Source organism: Haliaeetus albicilla, chromosome 8 (assembly GCF_947461875.1).
Source record: "Haliaeetus albicilla chromosome 8, bHalAlb1.1, whole genome shotgun sequence".
Lineage (NCBI taxonomy): Eukaryota > Metazoa > Chordata > Aves > Accipitriformes > Accipitridae > Haliaeetus > Haliaeetus albicilla.
This window is the reverse complement of record NC_091490.1, coordinates 5,262,055-5,284,112: the sequence shown is the minus strand read 5'-3', so window position 1 is coordinate 5,284,112 and position 22,058 is coordinate 5,262,055. Positions and strand designations below refer to the sequence as shown.

Below are 22,058 nucleotides of genomic sequence, written 5' to 3'. Positions count from 1 at the left end.
ACAACATAAACATACGTAGGCAGATTGATAAGCTTCAGAGTGTATCTTTGGACCTTACACAGATAGACTGATGGGTCCTACTACCTAGAGAATAACACCAGAAAAGGGATTTGCACACCAGGAATTGCTTCAAGAGGCCACAACTGCAGTGCCTGGATGCTAATCAGCTCCCAATTAGCTTCAAAGCATGCTGGCCCCAACAAATACATTCAGTACCACTTATCATCAGCAACCCTGCAAAGATGAAGTGCAGCAGTCACCCACAGCAAAGCACACCTACCAGTATCCCTATCACGCTGATGACAAAGATATTTATACTGCTTTTTGCTACAAAGAGCATTCTGGGGAGATTCCAGCACCATCTTTAGTACTACTGGGAGGACTTTGTATTAGAGGACTCCTGATTACCCTCAGTACTAAACAATGATATACTCACATTCAGGTATGAATAATTCTACCAGCCTTAGTATTACGTCTTGATTGTCTGCCTCTTCACAAATGTCCTCTAAATGTAATTTTCCGGTAACTACTCACAGAAAAAGCACCTACTAAAACCACAGGGACATTGCCTAACATCTAAATCTGAAGTTTTGCAAGACAGCAATATGCCTGCTACAAGAAAACAAAACGGCAAGCACACATGCATGATAGGATTATTTGATTCAATACAATGTAAATTAGGTCAGACTCCTCTTTGGAGGATTCTGTGTCAAGAACTAGGTGGTCCACTAAATTTCTATTCATTTGCCTTCAGGCTTGGGGAATTGCAAAGACTCTCAAGAAACTGATATTCTTCTACCCACAAGAGTAATCACTATTTGGGGGGGGGGGGGGTGTTGGAAACCTCTCAGTGTAACCACTTGACAATATCTGAAGACCTGAGAAATCTTTATGTAATAAAAAGAGCAGCTAATAAGTCTTTGCCTATATATAACACATACATACATGTATCCACAGACACTAATACAGAAAATTCAACGCAGAAAAAAAAAGCAAGTGCTTTTGTGTACTTAGGCATTACACTGCCCTATTTTTTTGCATTGAATATATCCTTAAGGAAAGTAACAATTTATGCATCCTCATTAAACCAACAGTAATTGAATGACAGGAGAAGCACTATCTGTAGAAAGTGCAAAGGATTACAGGCTGACAACTCTGCTCTGAGCCTGGTCCCCAGCAGGCTTCTCCTGCTCAGGAACACTGCATTTTTAAAAGCTTACCCACAGTTATCATCCTTTCTGATTCTATAAGCAACTGAAGTAAATCTTCACGCCTCCAAGGGCCGTAAGACCACGCCAACTACTTCACATATCTAAGAAGAGGACTGAGTCAGCACAAGATGTGACAAGTAGCCCTTCAGCAGTCCTGTTGCTCCACTGTGGACAGATCTGGTTAGGACATGCAGCTGAGTCTAAAGAGCTACTCCTGGATAGCTGCTTCCCCCACAGCTAGGGACATGACAGCCTACAGCCTCTGCACCTGCACAGACACACAACTGGTCATCCCAGGGCATGAGCTTCACTCTAACTCCTCAAAAAGCAATTTACTGATTAAGAGACAAAGCTGACAGGTCTCTCTCCGATCTGGTTCTTCAAAATGGCACACATCTTGAAAAAGATCCACCACTGAAAACCGGTTGCACAGACCCCACCGTAACCAGCAAGGCTCATGCTAGCAGATTCTGACACGATTTGTGTGTATGACTGAACCACTGAAAAGACAGACAGTTAGGGACATTTCACTACAACCATTTTCACACAAATTCTTACAATGTTTGTTGCTTAAACAATTGAAAGCTCTTTGCAAACAGAAGAATGGGAAGTTTCATACTGAACAGTTAAAACCAATGAACACTTCTTATACCTGTAACACTTGAAAATGTGTTTGATGGCTGTGTAAGATGAGGTTGCACACAGTAAACATGGTTAGCTTTTCTGTAACTTACAATATTGGGTTTACTCACTTTTTCTAAGTTGTGACAATTCTGCTGCCTTTAAACAGAAACGGAAGATTGATTCATGGATGAAATTCTTAAACCGCCACCATGAAATGTAGTTTTGCTGTAGCTACACTGGGCAAAAACTAGCGTTAAGGGCAAAATACGTAGCTGCAGATTCTCTATGCGACAAGTCAAAGCATGAAAATGTTTAAATCTGATTAATTACTTGGTTTAGAATATATGCTTTTCATTCTGCTGTATCAAAATACTCATAATAAAACAGTGCAGCTGATGAAGTCAAGCACTCCCTTACAAAGGCTGGCAAATTTGCAGAACAGCACTTGAGGTTCAGATTAGTAAAATCCTAATGAGTATCTACTCTAATACCCATGTAATTGCATGGAATGCATTTGCAAGTAGTACAATTTAAAAAAAAAAAAAAAAGAAAGAAAGAAAGAAAGAAAAAAAAACCCAAAACATTGGCACAATTGAAGTCCAGACTGTGATTTTAGTGTCAGTTTAAGAGACTTAAGTTCTGGAAGAATGAAGATCCCTGTTCAACCAAAGAAAGGAAGAACTGTAATAAAGATTTCCAATTCTTTCCCACACCACAATATGCTTCAATCTAGTGCTGCAAGTACCGATGTACCAAATACTCAATTTCATCGTTTTTGTCCCAGACACCACAACTGCTTTCATATTTTATCCAATGACTGCTTTATCAGAAGTGGCCACCTCTTCCTGCACACTGTACAAGGAGCTGGGTGCCCAGCACAGGCTCCTGAAACACTCTCCTGGAACTACATACATAAACATTGCTGCTGCTGCACTACACGTTGCAAGGCTTTACGCTTCCTTTTGGGAGCCAGCACCTGGCATCTCTGCGCCTCATCTTCCTACCTATAAAAACAGGACAGTACATGACTGACTTCATCTCACAAATCCATCGTGCAGATAACTGCTTTAAAGGTAGAACTAGTACTGCAAGAATGAAGCCACAGAAGAGCTGAAGGCAAGCACCGCTGAAATAACACCTAATAGTATAGGACATATGAGAGACCATGTAATAACATACTTTTATTCCTAAGTAATTGGCTGAGCAAACGCATTGTGATCCAGCAACTCTGATTAATTTTGCAAGAATGCTTGGGTAGTGTTTACAAAAATCAAGTCATTACCTTGACTAAACATTGACTTGGACAGTTAACTTTAACCATCAAGACCTTGACCAAATATTGACTGGGAAAGTTAATTTGATCTATAAAGTCTAGAAAATCTTGGTCCTCTTTACTAGTATTTGCTATCACTTTAAAATGTAAACACAATTGTAAAAATAGAGATTCTCCCACCTAACCAATATCTGAGTAGCTTAACTGTTCCTAAATTCAACACAACTATTTTGCAAAATTTGAAATCCAAAATATTTAAAAGAAAATGGGTCTGTTACGGATGAGAGGGAAAGGTCAGTCTTCCTGTGTTTTGCTCAAGCAAGTACCTCTCAAAAGTATCAAAAAAGAATCACAAGGTTTATGGTTTAAAATTATTTTGATACATATATGCAGGGGTCTTCCAATGTATATTTAAAAAAACCTGTGCCTTGCCCAAAGAACCAAGCAGGCTGACCACCAGGACCATGTGTTCATTCTGGTACCTCTACTTTTGAAGCCCTAGTAGCAGCTACTTCAAGTCTACATCCTCCACTACTGGTGTCACTTCATCATGTGAGGCCACAGGTCAAAGGACATACACAGGGTCTTTCACTAGCTGAGCTAAAAAAAAAGAAAAAGAAGAAAATCAATTTCAATCCTCCTAAGATGAAACCACTGATGTGTGCAGTCACTAAAGTCCCGAAGGTAATCCTACAAGAAAACATGATGGTGTCCTCCATCACTGTGCTGAGATACTGTTGAAGTGCAGCAAAACCACCTATGAGATATAGTCCAAGATCAGCATCTGTATCAAAACACTCCAAACAATAAATCTGAACTTCTAGACCAATGCGAATACTGCATTTTAAATGTGTAATGAAACAAAGTGGTAATGACAAAGGGGCAAGGAATCTTACGTTTCAGGAAGGCGTTATGTATGTAGCTAAATAAATAAACAATGACTGTGAATCCAGCACTAATTCCACCTACAGTTTCATTTCAAGAGTTTGAAAGCGCTGTTTAGCTTTGTGCCTTAATTCCTTTTTTAATATATCAGCTGCCTTTAGCACACTCAACGAAATATAGCTTAAGAGCAAATATAAAAGATATAAATCTCAAATAGGAGTAGAAATATCAAACTGGTGAAAACTTGCTCTTCCATTATTTTTGAGTATAGCAGTAAGGAACAGATTGATACCGGCGTTATGGGGGGGTAGGGAGGAGAATGAAAGAACAATAAACAATACAATCATCAGTAGTTCAACACAGCACTGTGTCTTGCAACGGAAACATACTGTGAAACAGCTTGCAAGATAAGCTTCATCAACGATAAGTAATTTTTATTCCGTTTGAGTGGTTGAAAACAATAAACATGATTAAATGCTTCAGACATGCATTCAGAATTTAGACAAATGGCAAAGAGTTCCAAGGACTTTGCTTTTAAAACTACTTTGGGGAAAGACCTAAAAATTAAATTAACCGGTTTGAAATGTACAATCAAACAGAAGTTCATAGGGAAATTAAAAACTTTCCGCTCATCTGCAAGCTCCACGACTGTCCAAATCAGAAACAAGTTTTGTTATTTACTGTTCGGATGAATACTGGTCCCAGTTCCCCACCCCGCTATTTTACCATTCACAGAGGCGTTTGAAATGTGCCAGTCATGAATATGAGCTCCCGTGGTGTGAAACACCCTGCAAAACACAAAAGAAAGAGGTGGCTCTGGCTCCCGGAGAGTTTACAGTCCCGTGCTTGCCCTGCCAGTCCTTGCAGGATCTGTCACGACTGTCCTGATCCAGGCTGGCAGCGAGCCCCTGCGCGCACCTTCCCGCGGACGGCAGCCGAGGAGCAGCGCGTTTTGAACTTCAACTCATTCAAGGGTGCCTGTTAAGACGTTCCTGGTGACTCGGTGGCCACGCTCAGACACAAAAAAGCACCCGAAACATTCAGACAGGGGGTTTTTTTGTTTGTCGTTCTTCCCAAAGTAAGCGCCGTAGAGGAGAGGCACGTCAACCCACAGCACCCCACACAGCAACTCTCCGCTTCACACCCACTTCCTTGGCCGCACACCGCTGGAAGGCGGGGGGGGAGCTCCTCGCCGAGGACCAGCCGCCGGCTCCCGCGGAGGGCCTGTGGCCCAAGCACCGCGCTGCCGAGGAGCTCCCCCGGCTCGGGAGGGCGAGCTGGCGTCCCGCCGCCGGCCAGCGGCCCCTCAGCTGCAGGCGCCATTTCGGCGCCGCTCCTCAGCGCGGCGCCTCCCGCCCCTGCTGCACCTTCCCCGGGAAGGCAGCGACGGCGCAGCCCAGCCCGCCGCCGGGCTCCCTGCCGGGGGGGGAGCGACGGGGTGGGGGGGGGAGCCGGGCCCGCTGCCTGGCGGCCCTGACAGGCAGCGGGGGGACGCCTTCCCTCCGCCCCCCGCCCCGGCTTCGCGCCGCGGGAAGCGGGGCACAGCCGCGACCGAAGGTGCAACCGGCGCTTCCAGCTGGCGGGCGGCAGCGGCTGAAGCTACTCGAAGCGGAGCGGAGCGGCTGCACGCCCAGCACGGGCAGCCCCGCGGACCCCCCGGCACGGCGCGCCTCTCACGGCCGGGGCGGGGGGGAGATCGCGGCTGTGGAAATCCCGCAGCCGCATCGCGGCTGTGGGTCCCTCTTTGATTTTTTTTTTTTTTTTTTTCCTTGCCCCCGCCAGGGGACAATGCGTCCGGGCTGGTGGGGGGTGAGAGAGAGAGACCGCCTCTGCCCCGCGACTCGGCTGTGAGAGGGAAAGCCGCGCACCCCGCTCCCCTCCAAACCGGCAAGTTCCCGCGACTCGCAGGAGATTTCAGCCCTTTCCCCGCTCCGGGTGACGGGAGAGAGCTGGGGGGGGGGGGGGAAACACGGGCAACCCCCCCCCCCCCCCCAACTTCCCCCGGAGAGCAGCTGCCCTCCCCTTCCCTCTGCGGGGAGAGGGGCTTCTCCCCTCACACGAGGGACCAACGCACCCCGGGGCGCAGCCGTCCGCCCCGCTCGCTGCCCCCCCAGCCGCACCTGCCGCCTCGCCCGCCCGGAGATCGGGCACACACACCCCCCCCCTCCCTGGCCGCCGAAGGGAGAAGGGAGCCGGCGCCCTCACCTGCCCCAGCGAGCCCTCTCCTCCTCGCGTTCCTCTGCTCCCCATCGTGGGCGCAGCAGCTGCTGTTATTCCTTAGGATACACATGGCTCGCCCATGCTGGGAGAGCCGCCTTCCCGCGTTGCCTGCCCTCTCCGGCCCCCGCCAGTGCGGCGCTGAGGCCAGAGGGAGGGGAAAAGGGGAGGTGTGTGGCGGAGGGAAGCTGCTGCTGCTGAGGGGTCGGTCTCCTCCTCCTCCTCTCCCAGGGCTGGGGATCTCGGCGCCGTTGGTGCAGCTGGGCAGGGAGAAGGCGGACGGCCGGGGCGGGATGGGAGCCGGAGGGGGGGGTTGGCTGGGCTCTTCCCGCTCAGGGCTGGGGGGAGGACGGCGCGCCCGCTCGCCCCCCAACCTGTCACTCGCCTCGGGGGCAACCGTGGTGTGAGGGAGCGGCTGGCGGCCCCGCCGCCCAACTCCCCTCAGCGCCGCCCTGCCCCTTCGCAGCCGCCCGGCTCCCGCCTCACCGTGCTCAAGCCGCGGCCAGGGCAGCGGTCACCTAGGGGTGTCGGTGAAAGGGGCTTCCCCGTCGGGCGGGGGGCGGAGGAGGGCGGTCAGTCAGTCAGTCAGTCAGGGCGGGAGAGCGGCGCGCCGGCCCCTGCCCACGCGTGAAACCCGGCCGCGGCGCCGCGAACACGGTCTCCCCACCCCCCCCACCCCGCCCCGGCCCTTCCTCACAGCCGTGGGGCTCCGGGCCCGCAGGGGAGCGGCCGTGGCCGGGCTGGCCCCCCCACCCGGGAGCTGGTGGCCCACGGCCCGTGTGGTGCACGCTGAGGGGGGGCGGGGGGCTCGCCGTCAGACCGCTGCTAGTGTGGTGTTTTTTCTCATGGCTTCTCCCAGTCACCCATGAAAATTTAATGAGGCATTTAGGGCTGTTACCTTCAGAGTCAATGGAGGAAGCATATTTAGCCTAATGCACTTGCTGCCGAGCCAATAGGTCTATTGCAGGCAGATCAGAAGTCATAGAGAGACTCTCCTTTCAACACAAAATTCACGACCCATTAAACTTATTCTGTGATAACAGCTTCTTTACAAACGGAGACCCACAGAGAACGGAGTCTGTCATGCACTTCCTGAAAGGATTTACATACAGAAGAGAAGTACATTCGCGAGGTTATTGCTATTTCACTAGTATTATCTCCAATCAAGGCATAAAAGCAGCTCTGCTCTAGCTAACTGAGGGAAATGACTAAAAGAAAAGCTTTTTGCAGCCTCCAGATAGATCTCATTCGCCTCCCGGCTCTGAGTGGCAGCGTCTCCTTTGGCTGACAGGGAAGAAGGCTCAAACCATTACAGAGCATCCGATCTGATCAGAAATTATGAGCGAGATGTTAATGCCGGGCACGCAAATACCTAACTACTGATGTGCACTCTTCGAGATGACAGTCAAGGAGCGATCACCAAGATGCTCACAAGGTAGAAAGATGTCCACAGGTTATTTTACCTCCAACTGACAGGCAGGAGATCTGAACCAATGTGGCAACGTGCTTAACGGGGCAGGGAGCACCCATCCAAGAGCGGAGGGAAAGGCTGAGCAAACAGATTGATTGAAAGTGTGTGCAAAGATCTCGTAACATTCTCAAACATTTTCAGTTTCATCCTCCTCAATTATTCTTTCCATAGCACATTAGGTACTAAGCATAAAAGATAAAGTAATCTAATAACCTTTATGATTTAACAAAAACGTACTTCAAAAGTCATACCACATTTATAGAAGTAGGTGATGGAATGGTGACTTTTATGATAGACCTGTTTTCTTCAATTCCATTTATTACAGAAATGAAAGGCAGGATTATCAATTGAACCCACTTATTCTAATGTGGATTAAAAAAATCAAGTCTTAGTAGTAAACTTAATTGCAGCAATATTTCCTATTCCTGAGATTTTCGCCATCTCAGGAAGACAAAGAACTTAAGAAAAAAATAAAGTAACAGAAGTCAGCCTTCCATTAGGAAATGATAGACAGCATCCTCTAGATGACCTGTGGCTATGCTTGCCTATAAGTATTAAGTCCAATATAATGTGGTGATCCTCAGTTCCCAAAAGGCATATTTTTCTGTTGGGGAAACAGTAAATGAAGTGCTCTACACCCCTGCCCACTACACTATAAAATGAAGTTGCATTTACCATGTTGCCGGCCTCCCTGAGGTCCTGCAGTTTACAGGAAGGGTCCTAGCTCTTGACTAAGAAGAGAAGGAACTTTGAATAAGTGTAAACTTTATTCCCATTTCTGAAATTTATGGATGCAAGTCACACTTGCTAACAATATTTTTTAAATATAGAAGACTGTACTAGCTCAGAGCTTGTAATATGAATGCAAATGAACTTGTAATTATACAATGCAATTTTCTACTTTTAAAAAAAACTATGAAAATAGAACAGACCTGAAGAGCAATATGAACTGCAGTTCTTCATTGTGTTCCTTCATTATGCAGGAGTTGCCATAAGCAATCTGCTCTGTTTTAATGTAAAATATTTTTTAGGCCATAACTTTGCAACACAAATTCTCACATGAGAACATTTATATGGTCACAGTTCCTCGTCCCTAGTGAAAAACATGACCAAGATGTAAAAGAGCAAGAAATTTGGTGTGATGATTGGCATAGCCTTTTTTTGTCTTTATCTGTAAAGCTTATTTAAAGTCAACATTCCTATATTCTCCTTTCTGATGATGTACTATACCATCACAGATTAAGTGATAAACCATTAAGAGTTGTTTATTAAGAACTGTAGGCCAAAGATGTCATTTCCGCTAATCACTAACCAGCTAGAGGAGCTGAAGATAGGAACCTAAAAAAGTAGTTCTCTATTTTTCCAATGTGTTGAATAGTTACCTCTGCAGCAGTCAGTCCCTTAGTACTTGCTAAAATAGCTGAAGGGAAAGTAGTACTATCTTCTTAATTCTTGATTAGATTTGAGCTAACGGGACAATGATCATAAGCTATTTATGTGTTCTGGTACACGTTGGTTGAGATAGGGATGAATTTAATGTTACAACCAAGAGCACTGCATAAAATGTTTAAAGAATTGCCTCAAAATAACATTAAAAGATCCACTACTGATACCTGCACACCTGGATTTTAAGTAATTTGTTATACTACCCAATTTACAATAAGAACTGCAGTTGCTAGTAAACCGCTATAAGAAGTGCCGCACAGAGCAAAAACGTTTACCTGGAAATAAGGGATAATTTGCAGCGTAATTATTGAAAGTGAATTCACTGATAATTCAGAGTCAAGTTTTCTGACCCCCTAAGAAAAGGTTACTCAAAAAACTTCCTGCTTTCACCTCATAGGCAAGTTAATCAGCATCAGCTAACGCTGGTTAGGCATACAAGCTAAGAATGGAGCTGGTTTCCTTTCAGAGCAGACCCAAATGAGGAACATTTGCTGCAAGATGGATCTCCAGAGCTTCCATTCCTAAAATCTGCTCTGATGATGGAAATTTTTAGCATTCTATTTGGCCAAGGAGAAGAAAGTTTTCTTTTATTTAATCCACTGGGTTTTGTCCAGCTGCAAGCCTATGTGTTTCTCACATGAAATGCTAAGATAGTATCCACACTGTAAAACTAGAATCATCTTGCAGAAATGGTAAATCACTAGGCCATAAAACCTGTAAGGTTATTGTCAGTGCACATGTGTAACAACCATTAGTATTAATGAGAATTGAACATTCTCTGAGGTGGAATATAGGTGTTATTTTCATTAAACTAATTCATATATCTCAAGCTGTGGTAATTATAAAGGGCTACCAAACAATGTTACAGAGAAATGTTGAGCGTTGTTCAAGAAGGAACTTCAGGTGGTGCTTTAGAAGAATCTAGCAGCAAAAAATATTTGCTACACTTTACTTGATTCAAGTGTGATTTTTGGAGTGGGTATTCAAATATTTGAAAAGAGAATCAGCCATTATTTCTTCTATTAAAGTCTTACTAAAATACAGTGTGCAGACCATCCCTTGCCAATCGAGCTCTCAAAATGTTAGCTTCCTCACAAAACCACTCTTCACATTTACTGATCTATATTGTAGCCCACAGCAGGATCATCTTGATCACTCTCGAGATACTCTACATGAATAGTTCCTCACACAATAGTGATTTCAGTCTACTAAGTTTCTCTAAGGCAATTAGGCACTGACTGAAAATAATACCTACTGCATTATCAGTAGCTATGGTAGCCCATCTCTTACCATTGTAGCCACACAGTTAGCTCCTTAGCCATTCAGCAGAATTAATCACAATTTGGTATTCATCCTCTATTTTCTCAAATGGGAAGAAACTCAGCACTTTCAGTTCACTAGAGATCTATTATGGATATTTTCTCACCTACTTATACCTACTCAGCTGATAGGTGACTGAACAGAACATGTTGCTGAACTCTACTCTTGCCCATCAAAAAGATCTATGCAGAAGAATTGTGGTGATCCTTCATGGAAAATGAGAAGCCCCTCTATCTTCTGGCAGTGGCACATCAGGAAGAGGTTATGATAATTCTTCACCACACAGTGCAATCTGGTGAAACATGTATTATCCTGAAAAGTCCCAGATATCTCTTAAAAAACAGCAAATAAAAATATTGAAAATGAAATTAAGTCTTGAAAGTTCCAGAGACTTATCACTGGTTTCTGAAGATATACCTGTGTATGCTCCTACTGTATTACAGCTTAGTCACAGAAGGGACTCTTCCTTTCATGTATCTCAAAAAAGATGGCACAATCTTGTAGTTAGACATGCAAAAAGGGTTCAGGAGCTTGGTTCAAATCCCAGCTCTGTCACTGACTGGTTGTGTGACCTTGGATAAGTCAACTATACTTTTCTTAATGTCCATCTCTACACACAGGCCTTCTATGAGACTTTCTCCACTAATATTTCGAAAGACCACAGAGACATGCAAGGACATATAACACTACACAGACAGTAACCATTGTTACACGTGACCATTCATTCCTTTTTCAGTCCCAGGAGGAAAAATAGAAAAAAGATCTTATTGTTGTGTCTGCTAGCTCCTGTTACTCTCCATCACATATTCAAAACATTACTGAACTAACCCTAATGAAATCTCTTTCCTCAACTTCAAATGAACAGCTCCAACATACGTTCTAAGACTGCCCCTCTAAAATCTGTCTTCAAGTAGATGGCAGCAAGTAGGTGCCTGTCTTGCCAAATAATGGAATTTGCAAAAGCACTGGAGATTATGAACCACATTATTTCCCAGATGCCCATAAAAGAGTCTGTGATTCTTCAAGTACAGCGATCAACTTCTTCACAAATCCAAACAGCTTCATATTTCAAATCCTTTTTGGCAAGGTGCATTTCCCTTCACAGCCAATTAACTGCAAACTAATTTAGAGTGGGTTTGCTTTTGCAAACATAAGTGTCAGGTTCCAACAGAGAATGTGTTGCTAAAGGCATGATATATGCACACATTCTGAATTCCATTGTTCTCTCATCCCCCCCCCAGACATCACTGATGATCCACATAGAGAAATCTCTGAATTAAATAAGCTCTTTTCTAGGAAAAGTTCACAGATGAAGAAAATTTTCAGCATCTCTTATATACTGAAAGCCCACATGTTCCGTATTACTTTGGAAAGTATACTAGTTTAAACACACATAAACTGACAGCTAAGGGTATCTACTATGGAAAAATGTGTATTTACTATAGAAAAATCTATTTACCCATGGAAAATACAGATCTGCATTATAGAGAATTTTGAAATTTGCCTTTATTCTGAATTAGACAGTAAAAGGGGGTTTGGAGATTTTGTTTTAAACTGTCCGCTTCTCCAAGAAGAAAGCTTATTGCAGCTTGCTCTTAAGATGCAGTCTACTTTAAGAAGTAGTCAACATGTATAAGCTCTCTGATTTGGACAGTGCTGCAAATTCTTTTTACTAAGTATGTATTTATCTTCATTATTTCTTCATTTTCAGATGTTAGCTTTACAATCAAAAACTTCAGACTCAGAGATCCCTAAAGATCTTGGCTGTTGTCATATTCCATGATTTTGACAGCAAAAGATCCACTTGCCATTGCAAAAATCATTTTTGTTAAAAAGAGACAGACAAGCATGATATTTAGGACTGCATTCCCCTCAATTTCTGCCAAAATAACAGGTATTCAGAAGACAGCAATTGCGTGTAGCGAATGTCCTCAACAAGTAAGGTTGTTTGTCATTTCCTCTTACGTCACATTACATTTTCCTCTTTATATTTCCTTTAAATATTTAGACAAAGCAGAGAGTTTTAAACTTGTCATTGACACAAATAAATGTTTAAGCAGTCATTCTACCTTGGGTTCAGCTCTTGTCAGATCTGATAAGTTAAATATCACTGGATCTGGTCAGTAATTGGAGAGAAGACCTCTGAGGAAAACTCAAGTGCTGAAGTAAGTGGCACTAGTTATTCAGTAGGTGTTTTTCTTAACCTCAGACTCATCGTGAAAAATGCCCTCAGCATGGTATTACGAGCACTAGCTGAACAAGGCGTTTTCAAGTAAGATTTAATGTGTTATTTCTGTTAGGCATGCGAAGATTCCTAACAGTTTCCTTTGAAACTTGCTAAGCCCACTTTCAAGTTACTTGAGCCCACTGCTATATAAAACTGTCTTTGAAAGTATGAAATTGATTTTTAATCATTTTCCTTTTAATAATAATACATCTTAAAAATCTATTGTATAAATAGTAACTTGTACAGTTCTTTGCCTTTACTATTGTATTGGTTTTATGTGGCAAGGTTTTGGTAGCGGGGGGGGTTACAGGGGTGACTCCTGTGGGAAGCTGCTGGAAGCTTCCCCTGTGTTCGAGAGAGAGCGAGCCTATACCAGCTGGCTCTAAGATGGACCCGCCGCCGGCCAAGGCTGAGCCAATCAGTGATAGTGGTAACACCTCTGTGATAACATTTTTAAGAAGAAAAAAAAAGTTGGGACGGGGAAAACAGCCACTGGAGAGAGGAGTGAGAACATGTAAGAGAAACAAGCCTGTGGACACCAAGGTCAGTGCAGAAGGAGGGGGAGGAGATGCTCCAGGCGCCGGAGCGAAGATTCCCCTGCAGCCCGTGGTGAAGACCCTGGTGAGGCAGGCTGTCCCCCTGCAGTCCAGGGAGGTCCACAGTGGGGCAGATATCCACCTGCAGCCCGTGGAGGACCCCACGCCGGAGCAGGTGGGTTCCTGAAGGAGGCTGTGACCCCGTGGGAACCCTGCGCTGGAGCAGGTTCCTGGCAGGACCTGCGGATCTGTGGAGAGAGGAGCCCACGGAGCAGGTTTTCTGGCAGGACTTGTGACCCCGTGGGGGACCCACGCTGGAGCAGTCTGTGCCTGAAGGACTGCACACCATGGAAAGGACCCATGCTGGAGCAGTTCGTGAAGAACTGCAGCCCGTGGGAATGGCCCACGTTGGAGAAAGTTCGTGGAGGACTGTCTCCCGTGGGTGGGACCCCACGTTGCAGCAGGGGAAGAGTGTGATGAGCCCTCGCCCTGAGGAGGTGAAGCGGCAGAAAATAGCATGTGATGACCGTAAACCCCATCCCTGTCCCCCTTGTGCCGCTGGGGGGGCTTGGTGGAGAAATCCGGGAGTGAAGTTGTGCCCGGGAAGAAGGGAGGGGTGGAGGGAAGGTGTTCTGAGATTTCGTTTTATTTCTCATTTACCTTACTCTGGCTGATTTGTAATAAAAAGTGAGCTAATTTTCCGTAAGCTGAGTCTGTTTTGCCCGTGATGGTAATTAGTGAATGATCTCTCCTGTCCTTATTTCGACCCGCAAGCTTTTTGTTATATTTTTCTCTCCCCTGTCCAGCTGAGGATGGGGGAGTGATAGAACGGCTTTGGTGGGCACCTGGCGTCCAGCCAGGGTCAACCCATCACAACTATCTACGATCCTGACCCTTCCTTTTACCCTCTCGTTACGTTTCTGAGTGTTCAGCCTCTCAGTCTAGCTCATGGGTACCAAAGCATAAATGTTTTCTTTTGCCATTTCAGAACCAACATCAGCATTTCTGAACGCAGATATAATCCCTCTTCAACAGCTGCTGATTATTGACTGATTTGCCACTGCTCCTTCATGACAGAAGTGGAACTGACACTAATGGGACCATCCCCAAAGCTCATCCACCCTTCAGGCTGTGGAGCACACTGAAGCCAAGGACTGAGGAATTATGTGAGGGTGGTTCACTTGCTTATGAACTCAAGACTTCCATGTATGTGGCTCAACAGTAAACAACTGCCAGGGCTAACACCTGCAGTTCAAGTACAAGATCTCTGTGCTTCTGGGACCCCTATGACACACCATGAAGTTAACATACAGGTAAAAGTAGCTCCTGGGATGTCCGTTTTCTCTTTGTCCAGCAAGGAGGCTGGACCCTGGAGCTCCCAGTCCCCAGGCACTTTGCACAGTGAAGGTGTGCACAAGTCTGGAAACCTCAACTCTGGGCAGCATGCCAGAGTTCATCCAAACATATTTGCCTAAGTTGATATTTCTGTAGTACATTTCAAAACTTGACAAATCATTACTTTCTGACGTTCGGTATTCATATTTTTTTCTCTTTAAGCTTTCCAGGCAGAAATGTAAATTGCAAGTGCCACCATAGCAACTCAATGCAAAAATACAAATCTTCAAATAACAATTTAAATGAAGGATGTTTGAAGTATTTTTATTTTGTAATAAATTTATAGGTGTCAACTATATCAGGGCTTCATTTCTAAAGGGGTTTTACTGTCTATCTAAAAAGACAATCTTCCACTTGAAAGAGATTATAACATTAGCCTGAGACAAAACACAGAGGTTTAACAAAACATCTCAAATGCATACTATTTTTCTATAGAATAAAACTGTTTAATGGTACCTAAATGTTCCTAAATGGTACCTTAGGTTCCTAAATGTCTATGTCACTGGCTTTCCTGGCTTTCTTACTCACATTCAAAAGGAAATTATGACAGAACCAAGACAGAACCTATACAACACAGTTTTGGAGTCCTCAGCCGCTGCCACAAAAACAGGGTAATTTCAAAGATGGTTAACAAATGAGATTTTTTAAAAGACTGATGGTTGTCATATGCTTAAGGCTCAGTTTGAAACTATGCAGCATATACATAGAAGACATGACAGTTTTTCAGATATGTGGTTTCTCGGTCTAAGGTGGTATTTCTCCAAATCAGGATAACACTCAACAAACCAGAGAATACAATGGCACCCCTTCAACCCAATATGAGGGCCAAGTTCCAGTTTTACATGCTAAGCACGCGCTATTGCAACTTTCAGAAGGCTTACTTTCACATATATTGTGCATCAAAGACTGAATCTGTATGCCACCCTCTAGCAAAACTGACAAAAACAGCAGCATCGGTATCCACAGAAGAAGTTACATGAAATCAAGGTTATGTACAGAATAAAAAGAAATCCAAGTTATTGTTAAGCTGAATAACCCATTCCTTTCTGATTCCTTCATTTCTCATCAACATCTGCCTAAGTGTATCTCCCTTTACAATGAAGTTTGTTTCCACAACATAAAAATAAATTTGAACAAGAACACCAAGATGTTTGTCAGCTTTCAGAGCAGGGAAAAATCCATATACTTTAAAAAAACAAGGCTTTTGAACATGCAAGCATGTTCACTCTGGACTTCAAATACATCATAGACATGGTCTTTAGCAAGGAACAGAATCCAAATTTGATTAAATAGGTAACAGATTACAAAAGATCTATAGCATTACAAAAGATCTATAGCATTCAACTGAATGGTTACCTTCCGTTGAAATGTAAGTGCTTGGGACTGACAAATGTCAATAAATAATACAGCTCAGGAGTGGGTGGTAAGCAAGACTAGATCCATCTGGCCTGTTGATGAGGAAGAAAGAGTGCTGTAAAACTCACAGCTACAGGAGTGTGACCAATGGAAGCATGCAGCTTCCTCAGCCTCATGCCCTTATGTTAACTTCAGATCTGTAGTAACATATGCTCCAGTCCTGCGTATCGCTGTCCATATTTGTGCTTGGTATATAATCTCCCGTGAAGACACGAGCATGGCTTGGATTGGAGAAAGTAGAGTTCATGGGAAAATCTGCTGAAATTAAACAGCACCAGTAAATGAAACTAGAAGTTCCTAACATTTGTGTCCAGGTAGCCATAAATCCACTTTCCCGCTTTTCCTATTCTATTAACATCTTCCTTTTCTAATCCATGAGGGTTTTTGCAGTTTGTCTGACACACCTACTCACTGCTTTGCCTCTAACATAGTCTGGAAAATGAACCCCTCTCTCTATAGAACACTAATTTGCTACACCTTCAGAAGATTATTTGCATTGAGCTCAGGAAGCATTTTCTGTGTGTTTTGATGAGCCATCAACTATTTCAGATACTATTCAAGCTCACCAACAGATTTCAAAATGAAACAAAATCTACCTCTCATCACATGCACAACAGGATGTAACAGATGTCACAGAGAAACCAAGTAATAGCAGTTTTCATGGTTGAATTCAACAATTACTTCTGTGCTCCACTCTGTGGACTCTGCCATAAAGCCCAATAAGCATGAAAGAAACACCTACCCCAGGAGTCCAGTGTAAACTTTTATAAACAAAGTCTAGCAAGGCACAAGCCAGAAAACCATCCAAATACACATCTTTTACACTAAAACCCACCCAAGAGTTAGGTTGTATCTAATCTTGAATACACTATGTCCTGTTGGAGCAAAGAAGGATGTACACTGTTGGAGAAAGAACAAAACTGATGTCTCTTCTGGGCAGAACAAAGAATATTGTGCCCACGTTTACACTGTAATTTCACTCTCATTGGCAATATTTGCTGGCAGGAATGGCATCCTGTTGGTAACTCCATCACTGACCACTTGCAGCCAGAACGAACACACTATAAACCCCCTCTTACAAAACAACAGCATTTGGCAGCTCCTTCCAAAACCCTCTCTAGATAAAAAGCTCAATGAAGATCTTTTTCTTCGGCTCATTGCACAGGAGTTGTACAGGGTTTTTCTGTCCCTGTGTAATTTTCTCCTGCAATGTGTACTCAAGGTTAAAATGCTGTCCTTTCTCCTTGGTGATATCTGTCACTGAACTATCAAAGTATACACATTAGAGAGCTTGCCAAGTGGATAGTCAAGTGATGCAAAGATAGGCCTTTGATGCACATTGTGACCTTAGTGCATTCCCTTTAAACATCTAAAAAAGGGAAGGAAAAGAGCCTCTTCTCTTTTCAATTTGGGGGGAGGGAGGCATTAACTGGCTCTTTGGGTACAGTAGCCTTCACTTTTATTGCAATTATTATAGCCCCTAGAGGCTTCAGCTGAGACCAGAATCCCTTTATGGTGAGCAGTGTAAGACATAAAGCAAGAGAAAAGCCTTATCTCAAAAATGCATAAACACAGCTGAAAAGGCTAGTCAGAAAACATCCTCATCCCTGTTACCATAATAAGGAAAGAAGGCATAGGACATAAGTGAGTTTGTCTCCAAAATTCCAGTGAAATCTGTGTCAAAGCCAGGGGGAAGGACCCAGGTCTCTGCCAACTGCTAGGCTGACACCTTCACTTCAGAACGACGCATCTACGACACAGACCTCATCTTCCAGGGACTGCAGCTCTTTCACATCATGCATGGCCTTTGAAGAGACCTTGTAGACCAGTAAATCAACATTTACAAAGCTAATTGCATACACAGGCCTTTCTGGGATAATGGCAGTTTGTTAGTTTCTCTGTATTTGCCACAAAAGAAGGAAAGAGAAGAAAACTGCAAGCTTTGGACAGTACAAATACTAGCTGTAGGAAGCATTCAGGTCATGCATCTGGCATGACCACTAACTCTTTTCTTTTACCTTGTCTGCATACCCAGCTGAGAGTGTCCATTTTACTACCTATTCACCTAGCCTAGTGTTTGAATACTCATTGTGATTTAAACATTGCCACACAAAAGAGCATTAAAGCTCAAATATGACTTAGAGCACAGTTTAACAACAATCATATGGGAACTATCTCATTTTAGCTAAAAGCGAGTAGGATTAGATGCAATTAAGAGTTCCCAATGATGTAATAAAGACAACTAAAAAAAAAATCAAGGCAAGTGGGCAAGAAGCAATCACCTTTCTGTCTAGAAACAGTAAAATAACGACAGTCTGATTGTTCTTAGGGTCACCAAGGCCAAAATGTGCAAAATGACCTTCATTAAGTCATACTTTGTACTTTTGCTAGGGGACTGTTGCATCTGCTCTTTTCAATTTGGCTTGTTTGAGTAACAAAGCTCCCAGTGATCATCTAAACCTCATTTGAAGCACCTGTGAACAATTCATTATATTAATATAACAGCAGGGGAGGAGTACAGATACTAATAAATAGGTTGTTGAGCAGCTTCTGCTGCCAAGGTTGCTTTACCCAGCAAGAAAATGTCCCCTCCACCCAAAAGCTGGGGCACTGCATTGAGACACTATGATCTGTTGTACCACAACCTGTCAGAACGCACATCTGGCAATAGGGAAGCAGGTAAATTAATTTTTCCTTTCAAAACAGTTGATAAACTTGTGTCTAATACTTCTGAGAGACTCCAGCACGATTTCAAACAGTTTGTTCTCAGTTAACATAGAACAAATGTTCTCCAGCTAAAGGTGGCTATGAAAGGCATTTGGTAATGATTTGTACCAGCTGGGCTTCTCATTACTTTGAATAGATTTGTGTAAATCAGCACATAAAAATAAACAAGTGGTCAATGACTTTAATTGCATTTGGATGTAGTGTGTAGTAAGAACAAACATCTGAACTTTTGCATTTGTCCTCACGTTCTGCAGTTTCAGAAAATAGATTATTTTTTTTTAATAGAAAGAAGAGCAGCAAAAAGATTTTGCTGTTAACATCTATTTAGTCTGGTTTCATTTAGTCATATTTTGCAAATGTCAGTGAAAAGCAAAGGTCAGCTGGGAAAAAAAACAGTATGGTATGGATCAGTACAATTACAGAATGCAGAGTAGGATGGGGTTATAGAATAAGCTTAGGAGGAAAACATATCTGCAGTATTGGATATACATGTGGAAAAATACTGCTCATGAACCAGCATATCTATCACTTTAAAATAGTAGGAAAAAAAGATATTGTTTATGTTACTGTACTTTAAGATCTTTTCCCAAAGAAACAGAGGAGAATGTCAAGCTTTCAATTCATCGCCTCTTTTTTTATATTTGGGCAGCTTTGAAACAGCCTTGTTTTTGACAACCAGTTTGCAGGCCACAGCATCCTAGTTGTGCTCTTGCTGCAGTGAACTTTCCTTCTGTTGCACAAAGGGACCATAAGAAATTATAAACAAAGTCCCCATAGAAGATGTAGGCTATATTCCTCACTTTACAAAGGACCCTGGGAAAACACAGTAAGGCCTAACTTTTAAGTGTTTAACATCTAACTTTTAGAAGTGTTTAATGTTATCTAAATCAGTATGCATTAAGCATCTAAAAACCTCTCATATTGTCTTCTGTCTCCATTATTCTGCTGGGTATGGGAGTATTTACAGCTACCTCAAGACACACTATGAGCTTTGAGTCAGTGTTGGTAAAGCACGCTGAGAAACTTGAAAGGAATGTGCAGTTAATAATTATCAACTATCTTGCCCTTACAGATTTGGTTGAAAGTTTGTTACTATTATTATTCTGGAAGGCACACAAAATCCATACAGAAGTGTCTCAAGGCAGTTGAACTGGAATAGGCATTGCCCCATTTTCATCCCTTTATATGAAGAACAGAAAATTAAAAAAAGAAAGATATTGCATCTATCAATAGCCAGGAGGGATAACATTTTAAATACAAAAGTTAATATGATCAATATAATTTTATATCAATATAACAGAGTAAACAACATAACTCTCATAACATCACAACCTCACATTTTCAATGTCACCATAGATACGTATTAAAGATTATTTCTTTCAGCCAATTTTCTCTTTATAAGACAACCTTTTTATTCTGTAAATACATTTGTTGGTTTCTCAACATTCAATGCAACGTGTACAGAAAAGCCATAAAGACATCCAATTAGTATTTTTTTAATTTTGATGAATTCTTTTAAACTTAGAAGCCATAAAGTAACCAAAATCTACTATTATCTCTTTGCTGGAATTTATTTAGCAAGAATTGGTAATTGTCACACTGCTTGTTGGGTATCAAATATAAACAAACATTTGCACATGTACTATGAAATCCTCTCCAGAACATGAAATTGAAGAATAGACAAAACTGCATTTATAAAAAAAACAAGATCATTTTTATCATTTTTGTGTAAGGGACAATCATTTGAAACCTTTCTTTGAGCCAAAAAAAATCACATGACACAAGCAGGTTGAGGGATTTTCAGTAATTGTATCTTTCACATCTATCTTCTGCATAGATAGCTATGAAATAAATACTGTGTGTGAGCATGTATAAAAATGTACTTGAGGTACTTCTGTTAGATAGAATCTCATCCCCTTGAAATTGCCTTTCACATGAAAGATGCCCATTGACAACCAGCAGTTTAACTAGCTAGGAATATATATAGTCAGCTACCACTCAGCCTTAAACTGTTATCTGATTTGTCCCATAAAGCAAAATATATGAGGTACATGATACAGCATGGGGATAATGTACAATAAACATAACTTACACTGCAGGAAAATTAGTTCCCGTTGGATCACCTCACAACAGATTCAACTGTGTAAGAATCTGCCCAATCTGATCAAACTGTTTTCTTGTTTATATTACTTCATCCTACTATCATAAGCATAATTAAAAACAGTCTTTTTGGTAAGATAGTTCCGTGATAGCTTTTAAATTGCTTATTCTAGTGAAGCCTGCCAAAACTTTTTCCCCCCCTTTTTGAAAATACAATCTGCATTACTCGCTGCAGTGGCAAAGAAGTACAATCATACTATTCTTTTCTCAGCCTTTTCCCTCTGAATCTTTATAGAGCATGCAATCACTGTTGTCTTTTTAGGCTTCATCTCAGGACATGAGAAGCTATGGTTCATAAAGAATGGACTGTATTTGAAAGACTTTCAAAAATCCTGAAGTTAAAAGCCATCAAGACTTCTGAATAATAGCTCACAAAATATGTTTACATTTTAACAGGGTTTATTAACTTATGTCTCCATTAAAAGATCAAGAGAAAAAGGATTTCTTTATAGGTCTTTTTACAATAGTTATTTATTTGCTCTTGATGAATGCAGACTCTATGTCAAGTCTTATCCATAGTGTTGAAGTTATGTAATTTTGTATATATTAATCACCACTTTAGATGTTCTGTATCCCTTTAAAGGTATAAGTATGGAAAGGAAGTCTTCACATAGCTTGCATTCTCAAATAATTGCTATAAAATCAAAGGCAGAGGTTCTGGCATAACTTTTTTCACCTAAGCATGCACTTTATATATGCTTGCATTGAGGAATTTTGAACGTGTAACCCATACACTACAAAAAAGTACAGAAGTTTTGGCTTCAAAACCCAAAGGCCTGCTATGAGTTTGTCCTATTAGATATTGAATAAAAGTAGGTCAGGAGGACCTGTACCCTGAGGAACCCATCATCTAAACAGTTGATACGGTCTTTGGCTGGAAGGGAGCCTGGAAACACATATTTTGATAGCAACAAGTTTATTATTCTAATTCATGGTTTCTGAATGAAGAAAAAGAGCATTATTAGGTAACCTAATGAGATGAGAACAAAAGGAGATGGGGTAGGGAAGTCTGGCAGAGAAAAGCATGGTGAGAAAGGCACACGTGCCTGAAAGCTGCAATGGGGATACAGTGATGAAGGGACAGATGGAGTCAGAGCAAGGCTGCCACACAGGTCCTTCCACAGCTTGTGGGTGAGCGAAGAACAGAAAC

At 42.5% G+C, this 22,058-nt stretch overlaps 1 protein-coding gene across 12 annotated transcripts in view; it reads right to left on the bottom strand.

The window, feature by feature from the left end:
• Window positions 1-22,058, bottom strand: part of DAB1 (DAB adaptor protein 1) — a 471,933-nt gene that overhangs the window by 160,332 nt on the left and 289,543 nt on the right. For 2 of the 12 annotated variants that reach the window (XM_069788619.1, XM_069788623.1), the window contains exons 1-2: window positions 6,199-6,541; window positions 4,720-4,781 (exon numbers count right to left, since the gene is read on the bottom strand). The exons of 7 other annotated variants lie outside the window; for them this stretch is intronic. The gene's annotated coding sequence lies outside the window, so the exon portion shown is untranslated. Of the gene's footprint in view, window positions 1-4,719; window positions 4,901-6,198; window positions 6,542-22,058 lie in introns of those variants that run through there. 3 more of the 12 variants (XM_069788617.1, XM_069788622.1, XM_069788618.1) reach the window with 2 other exon arrangements.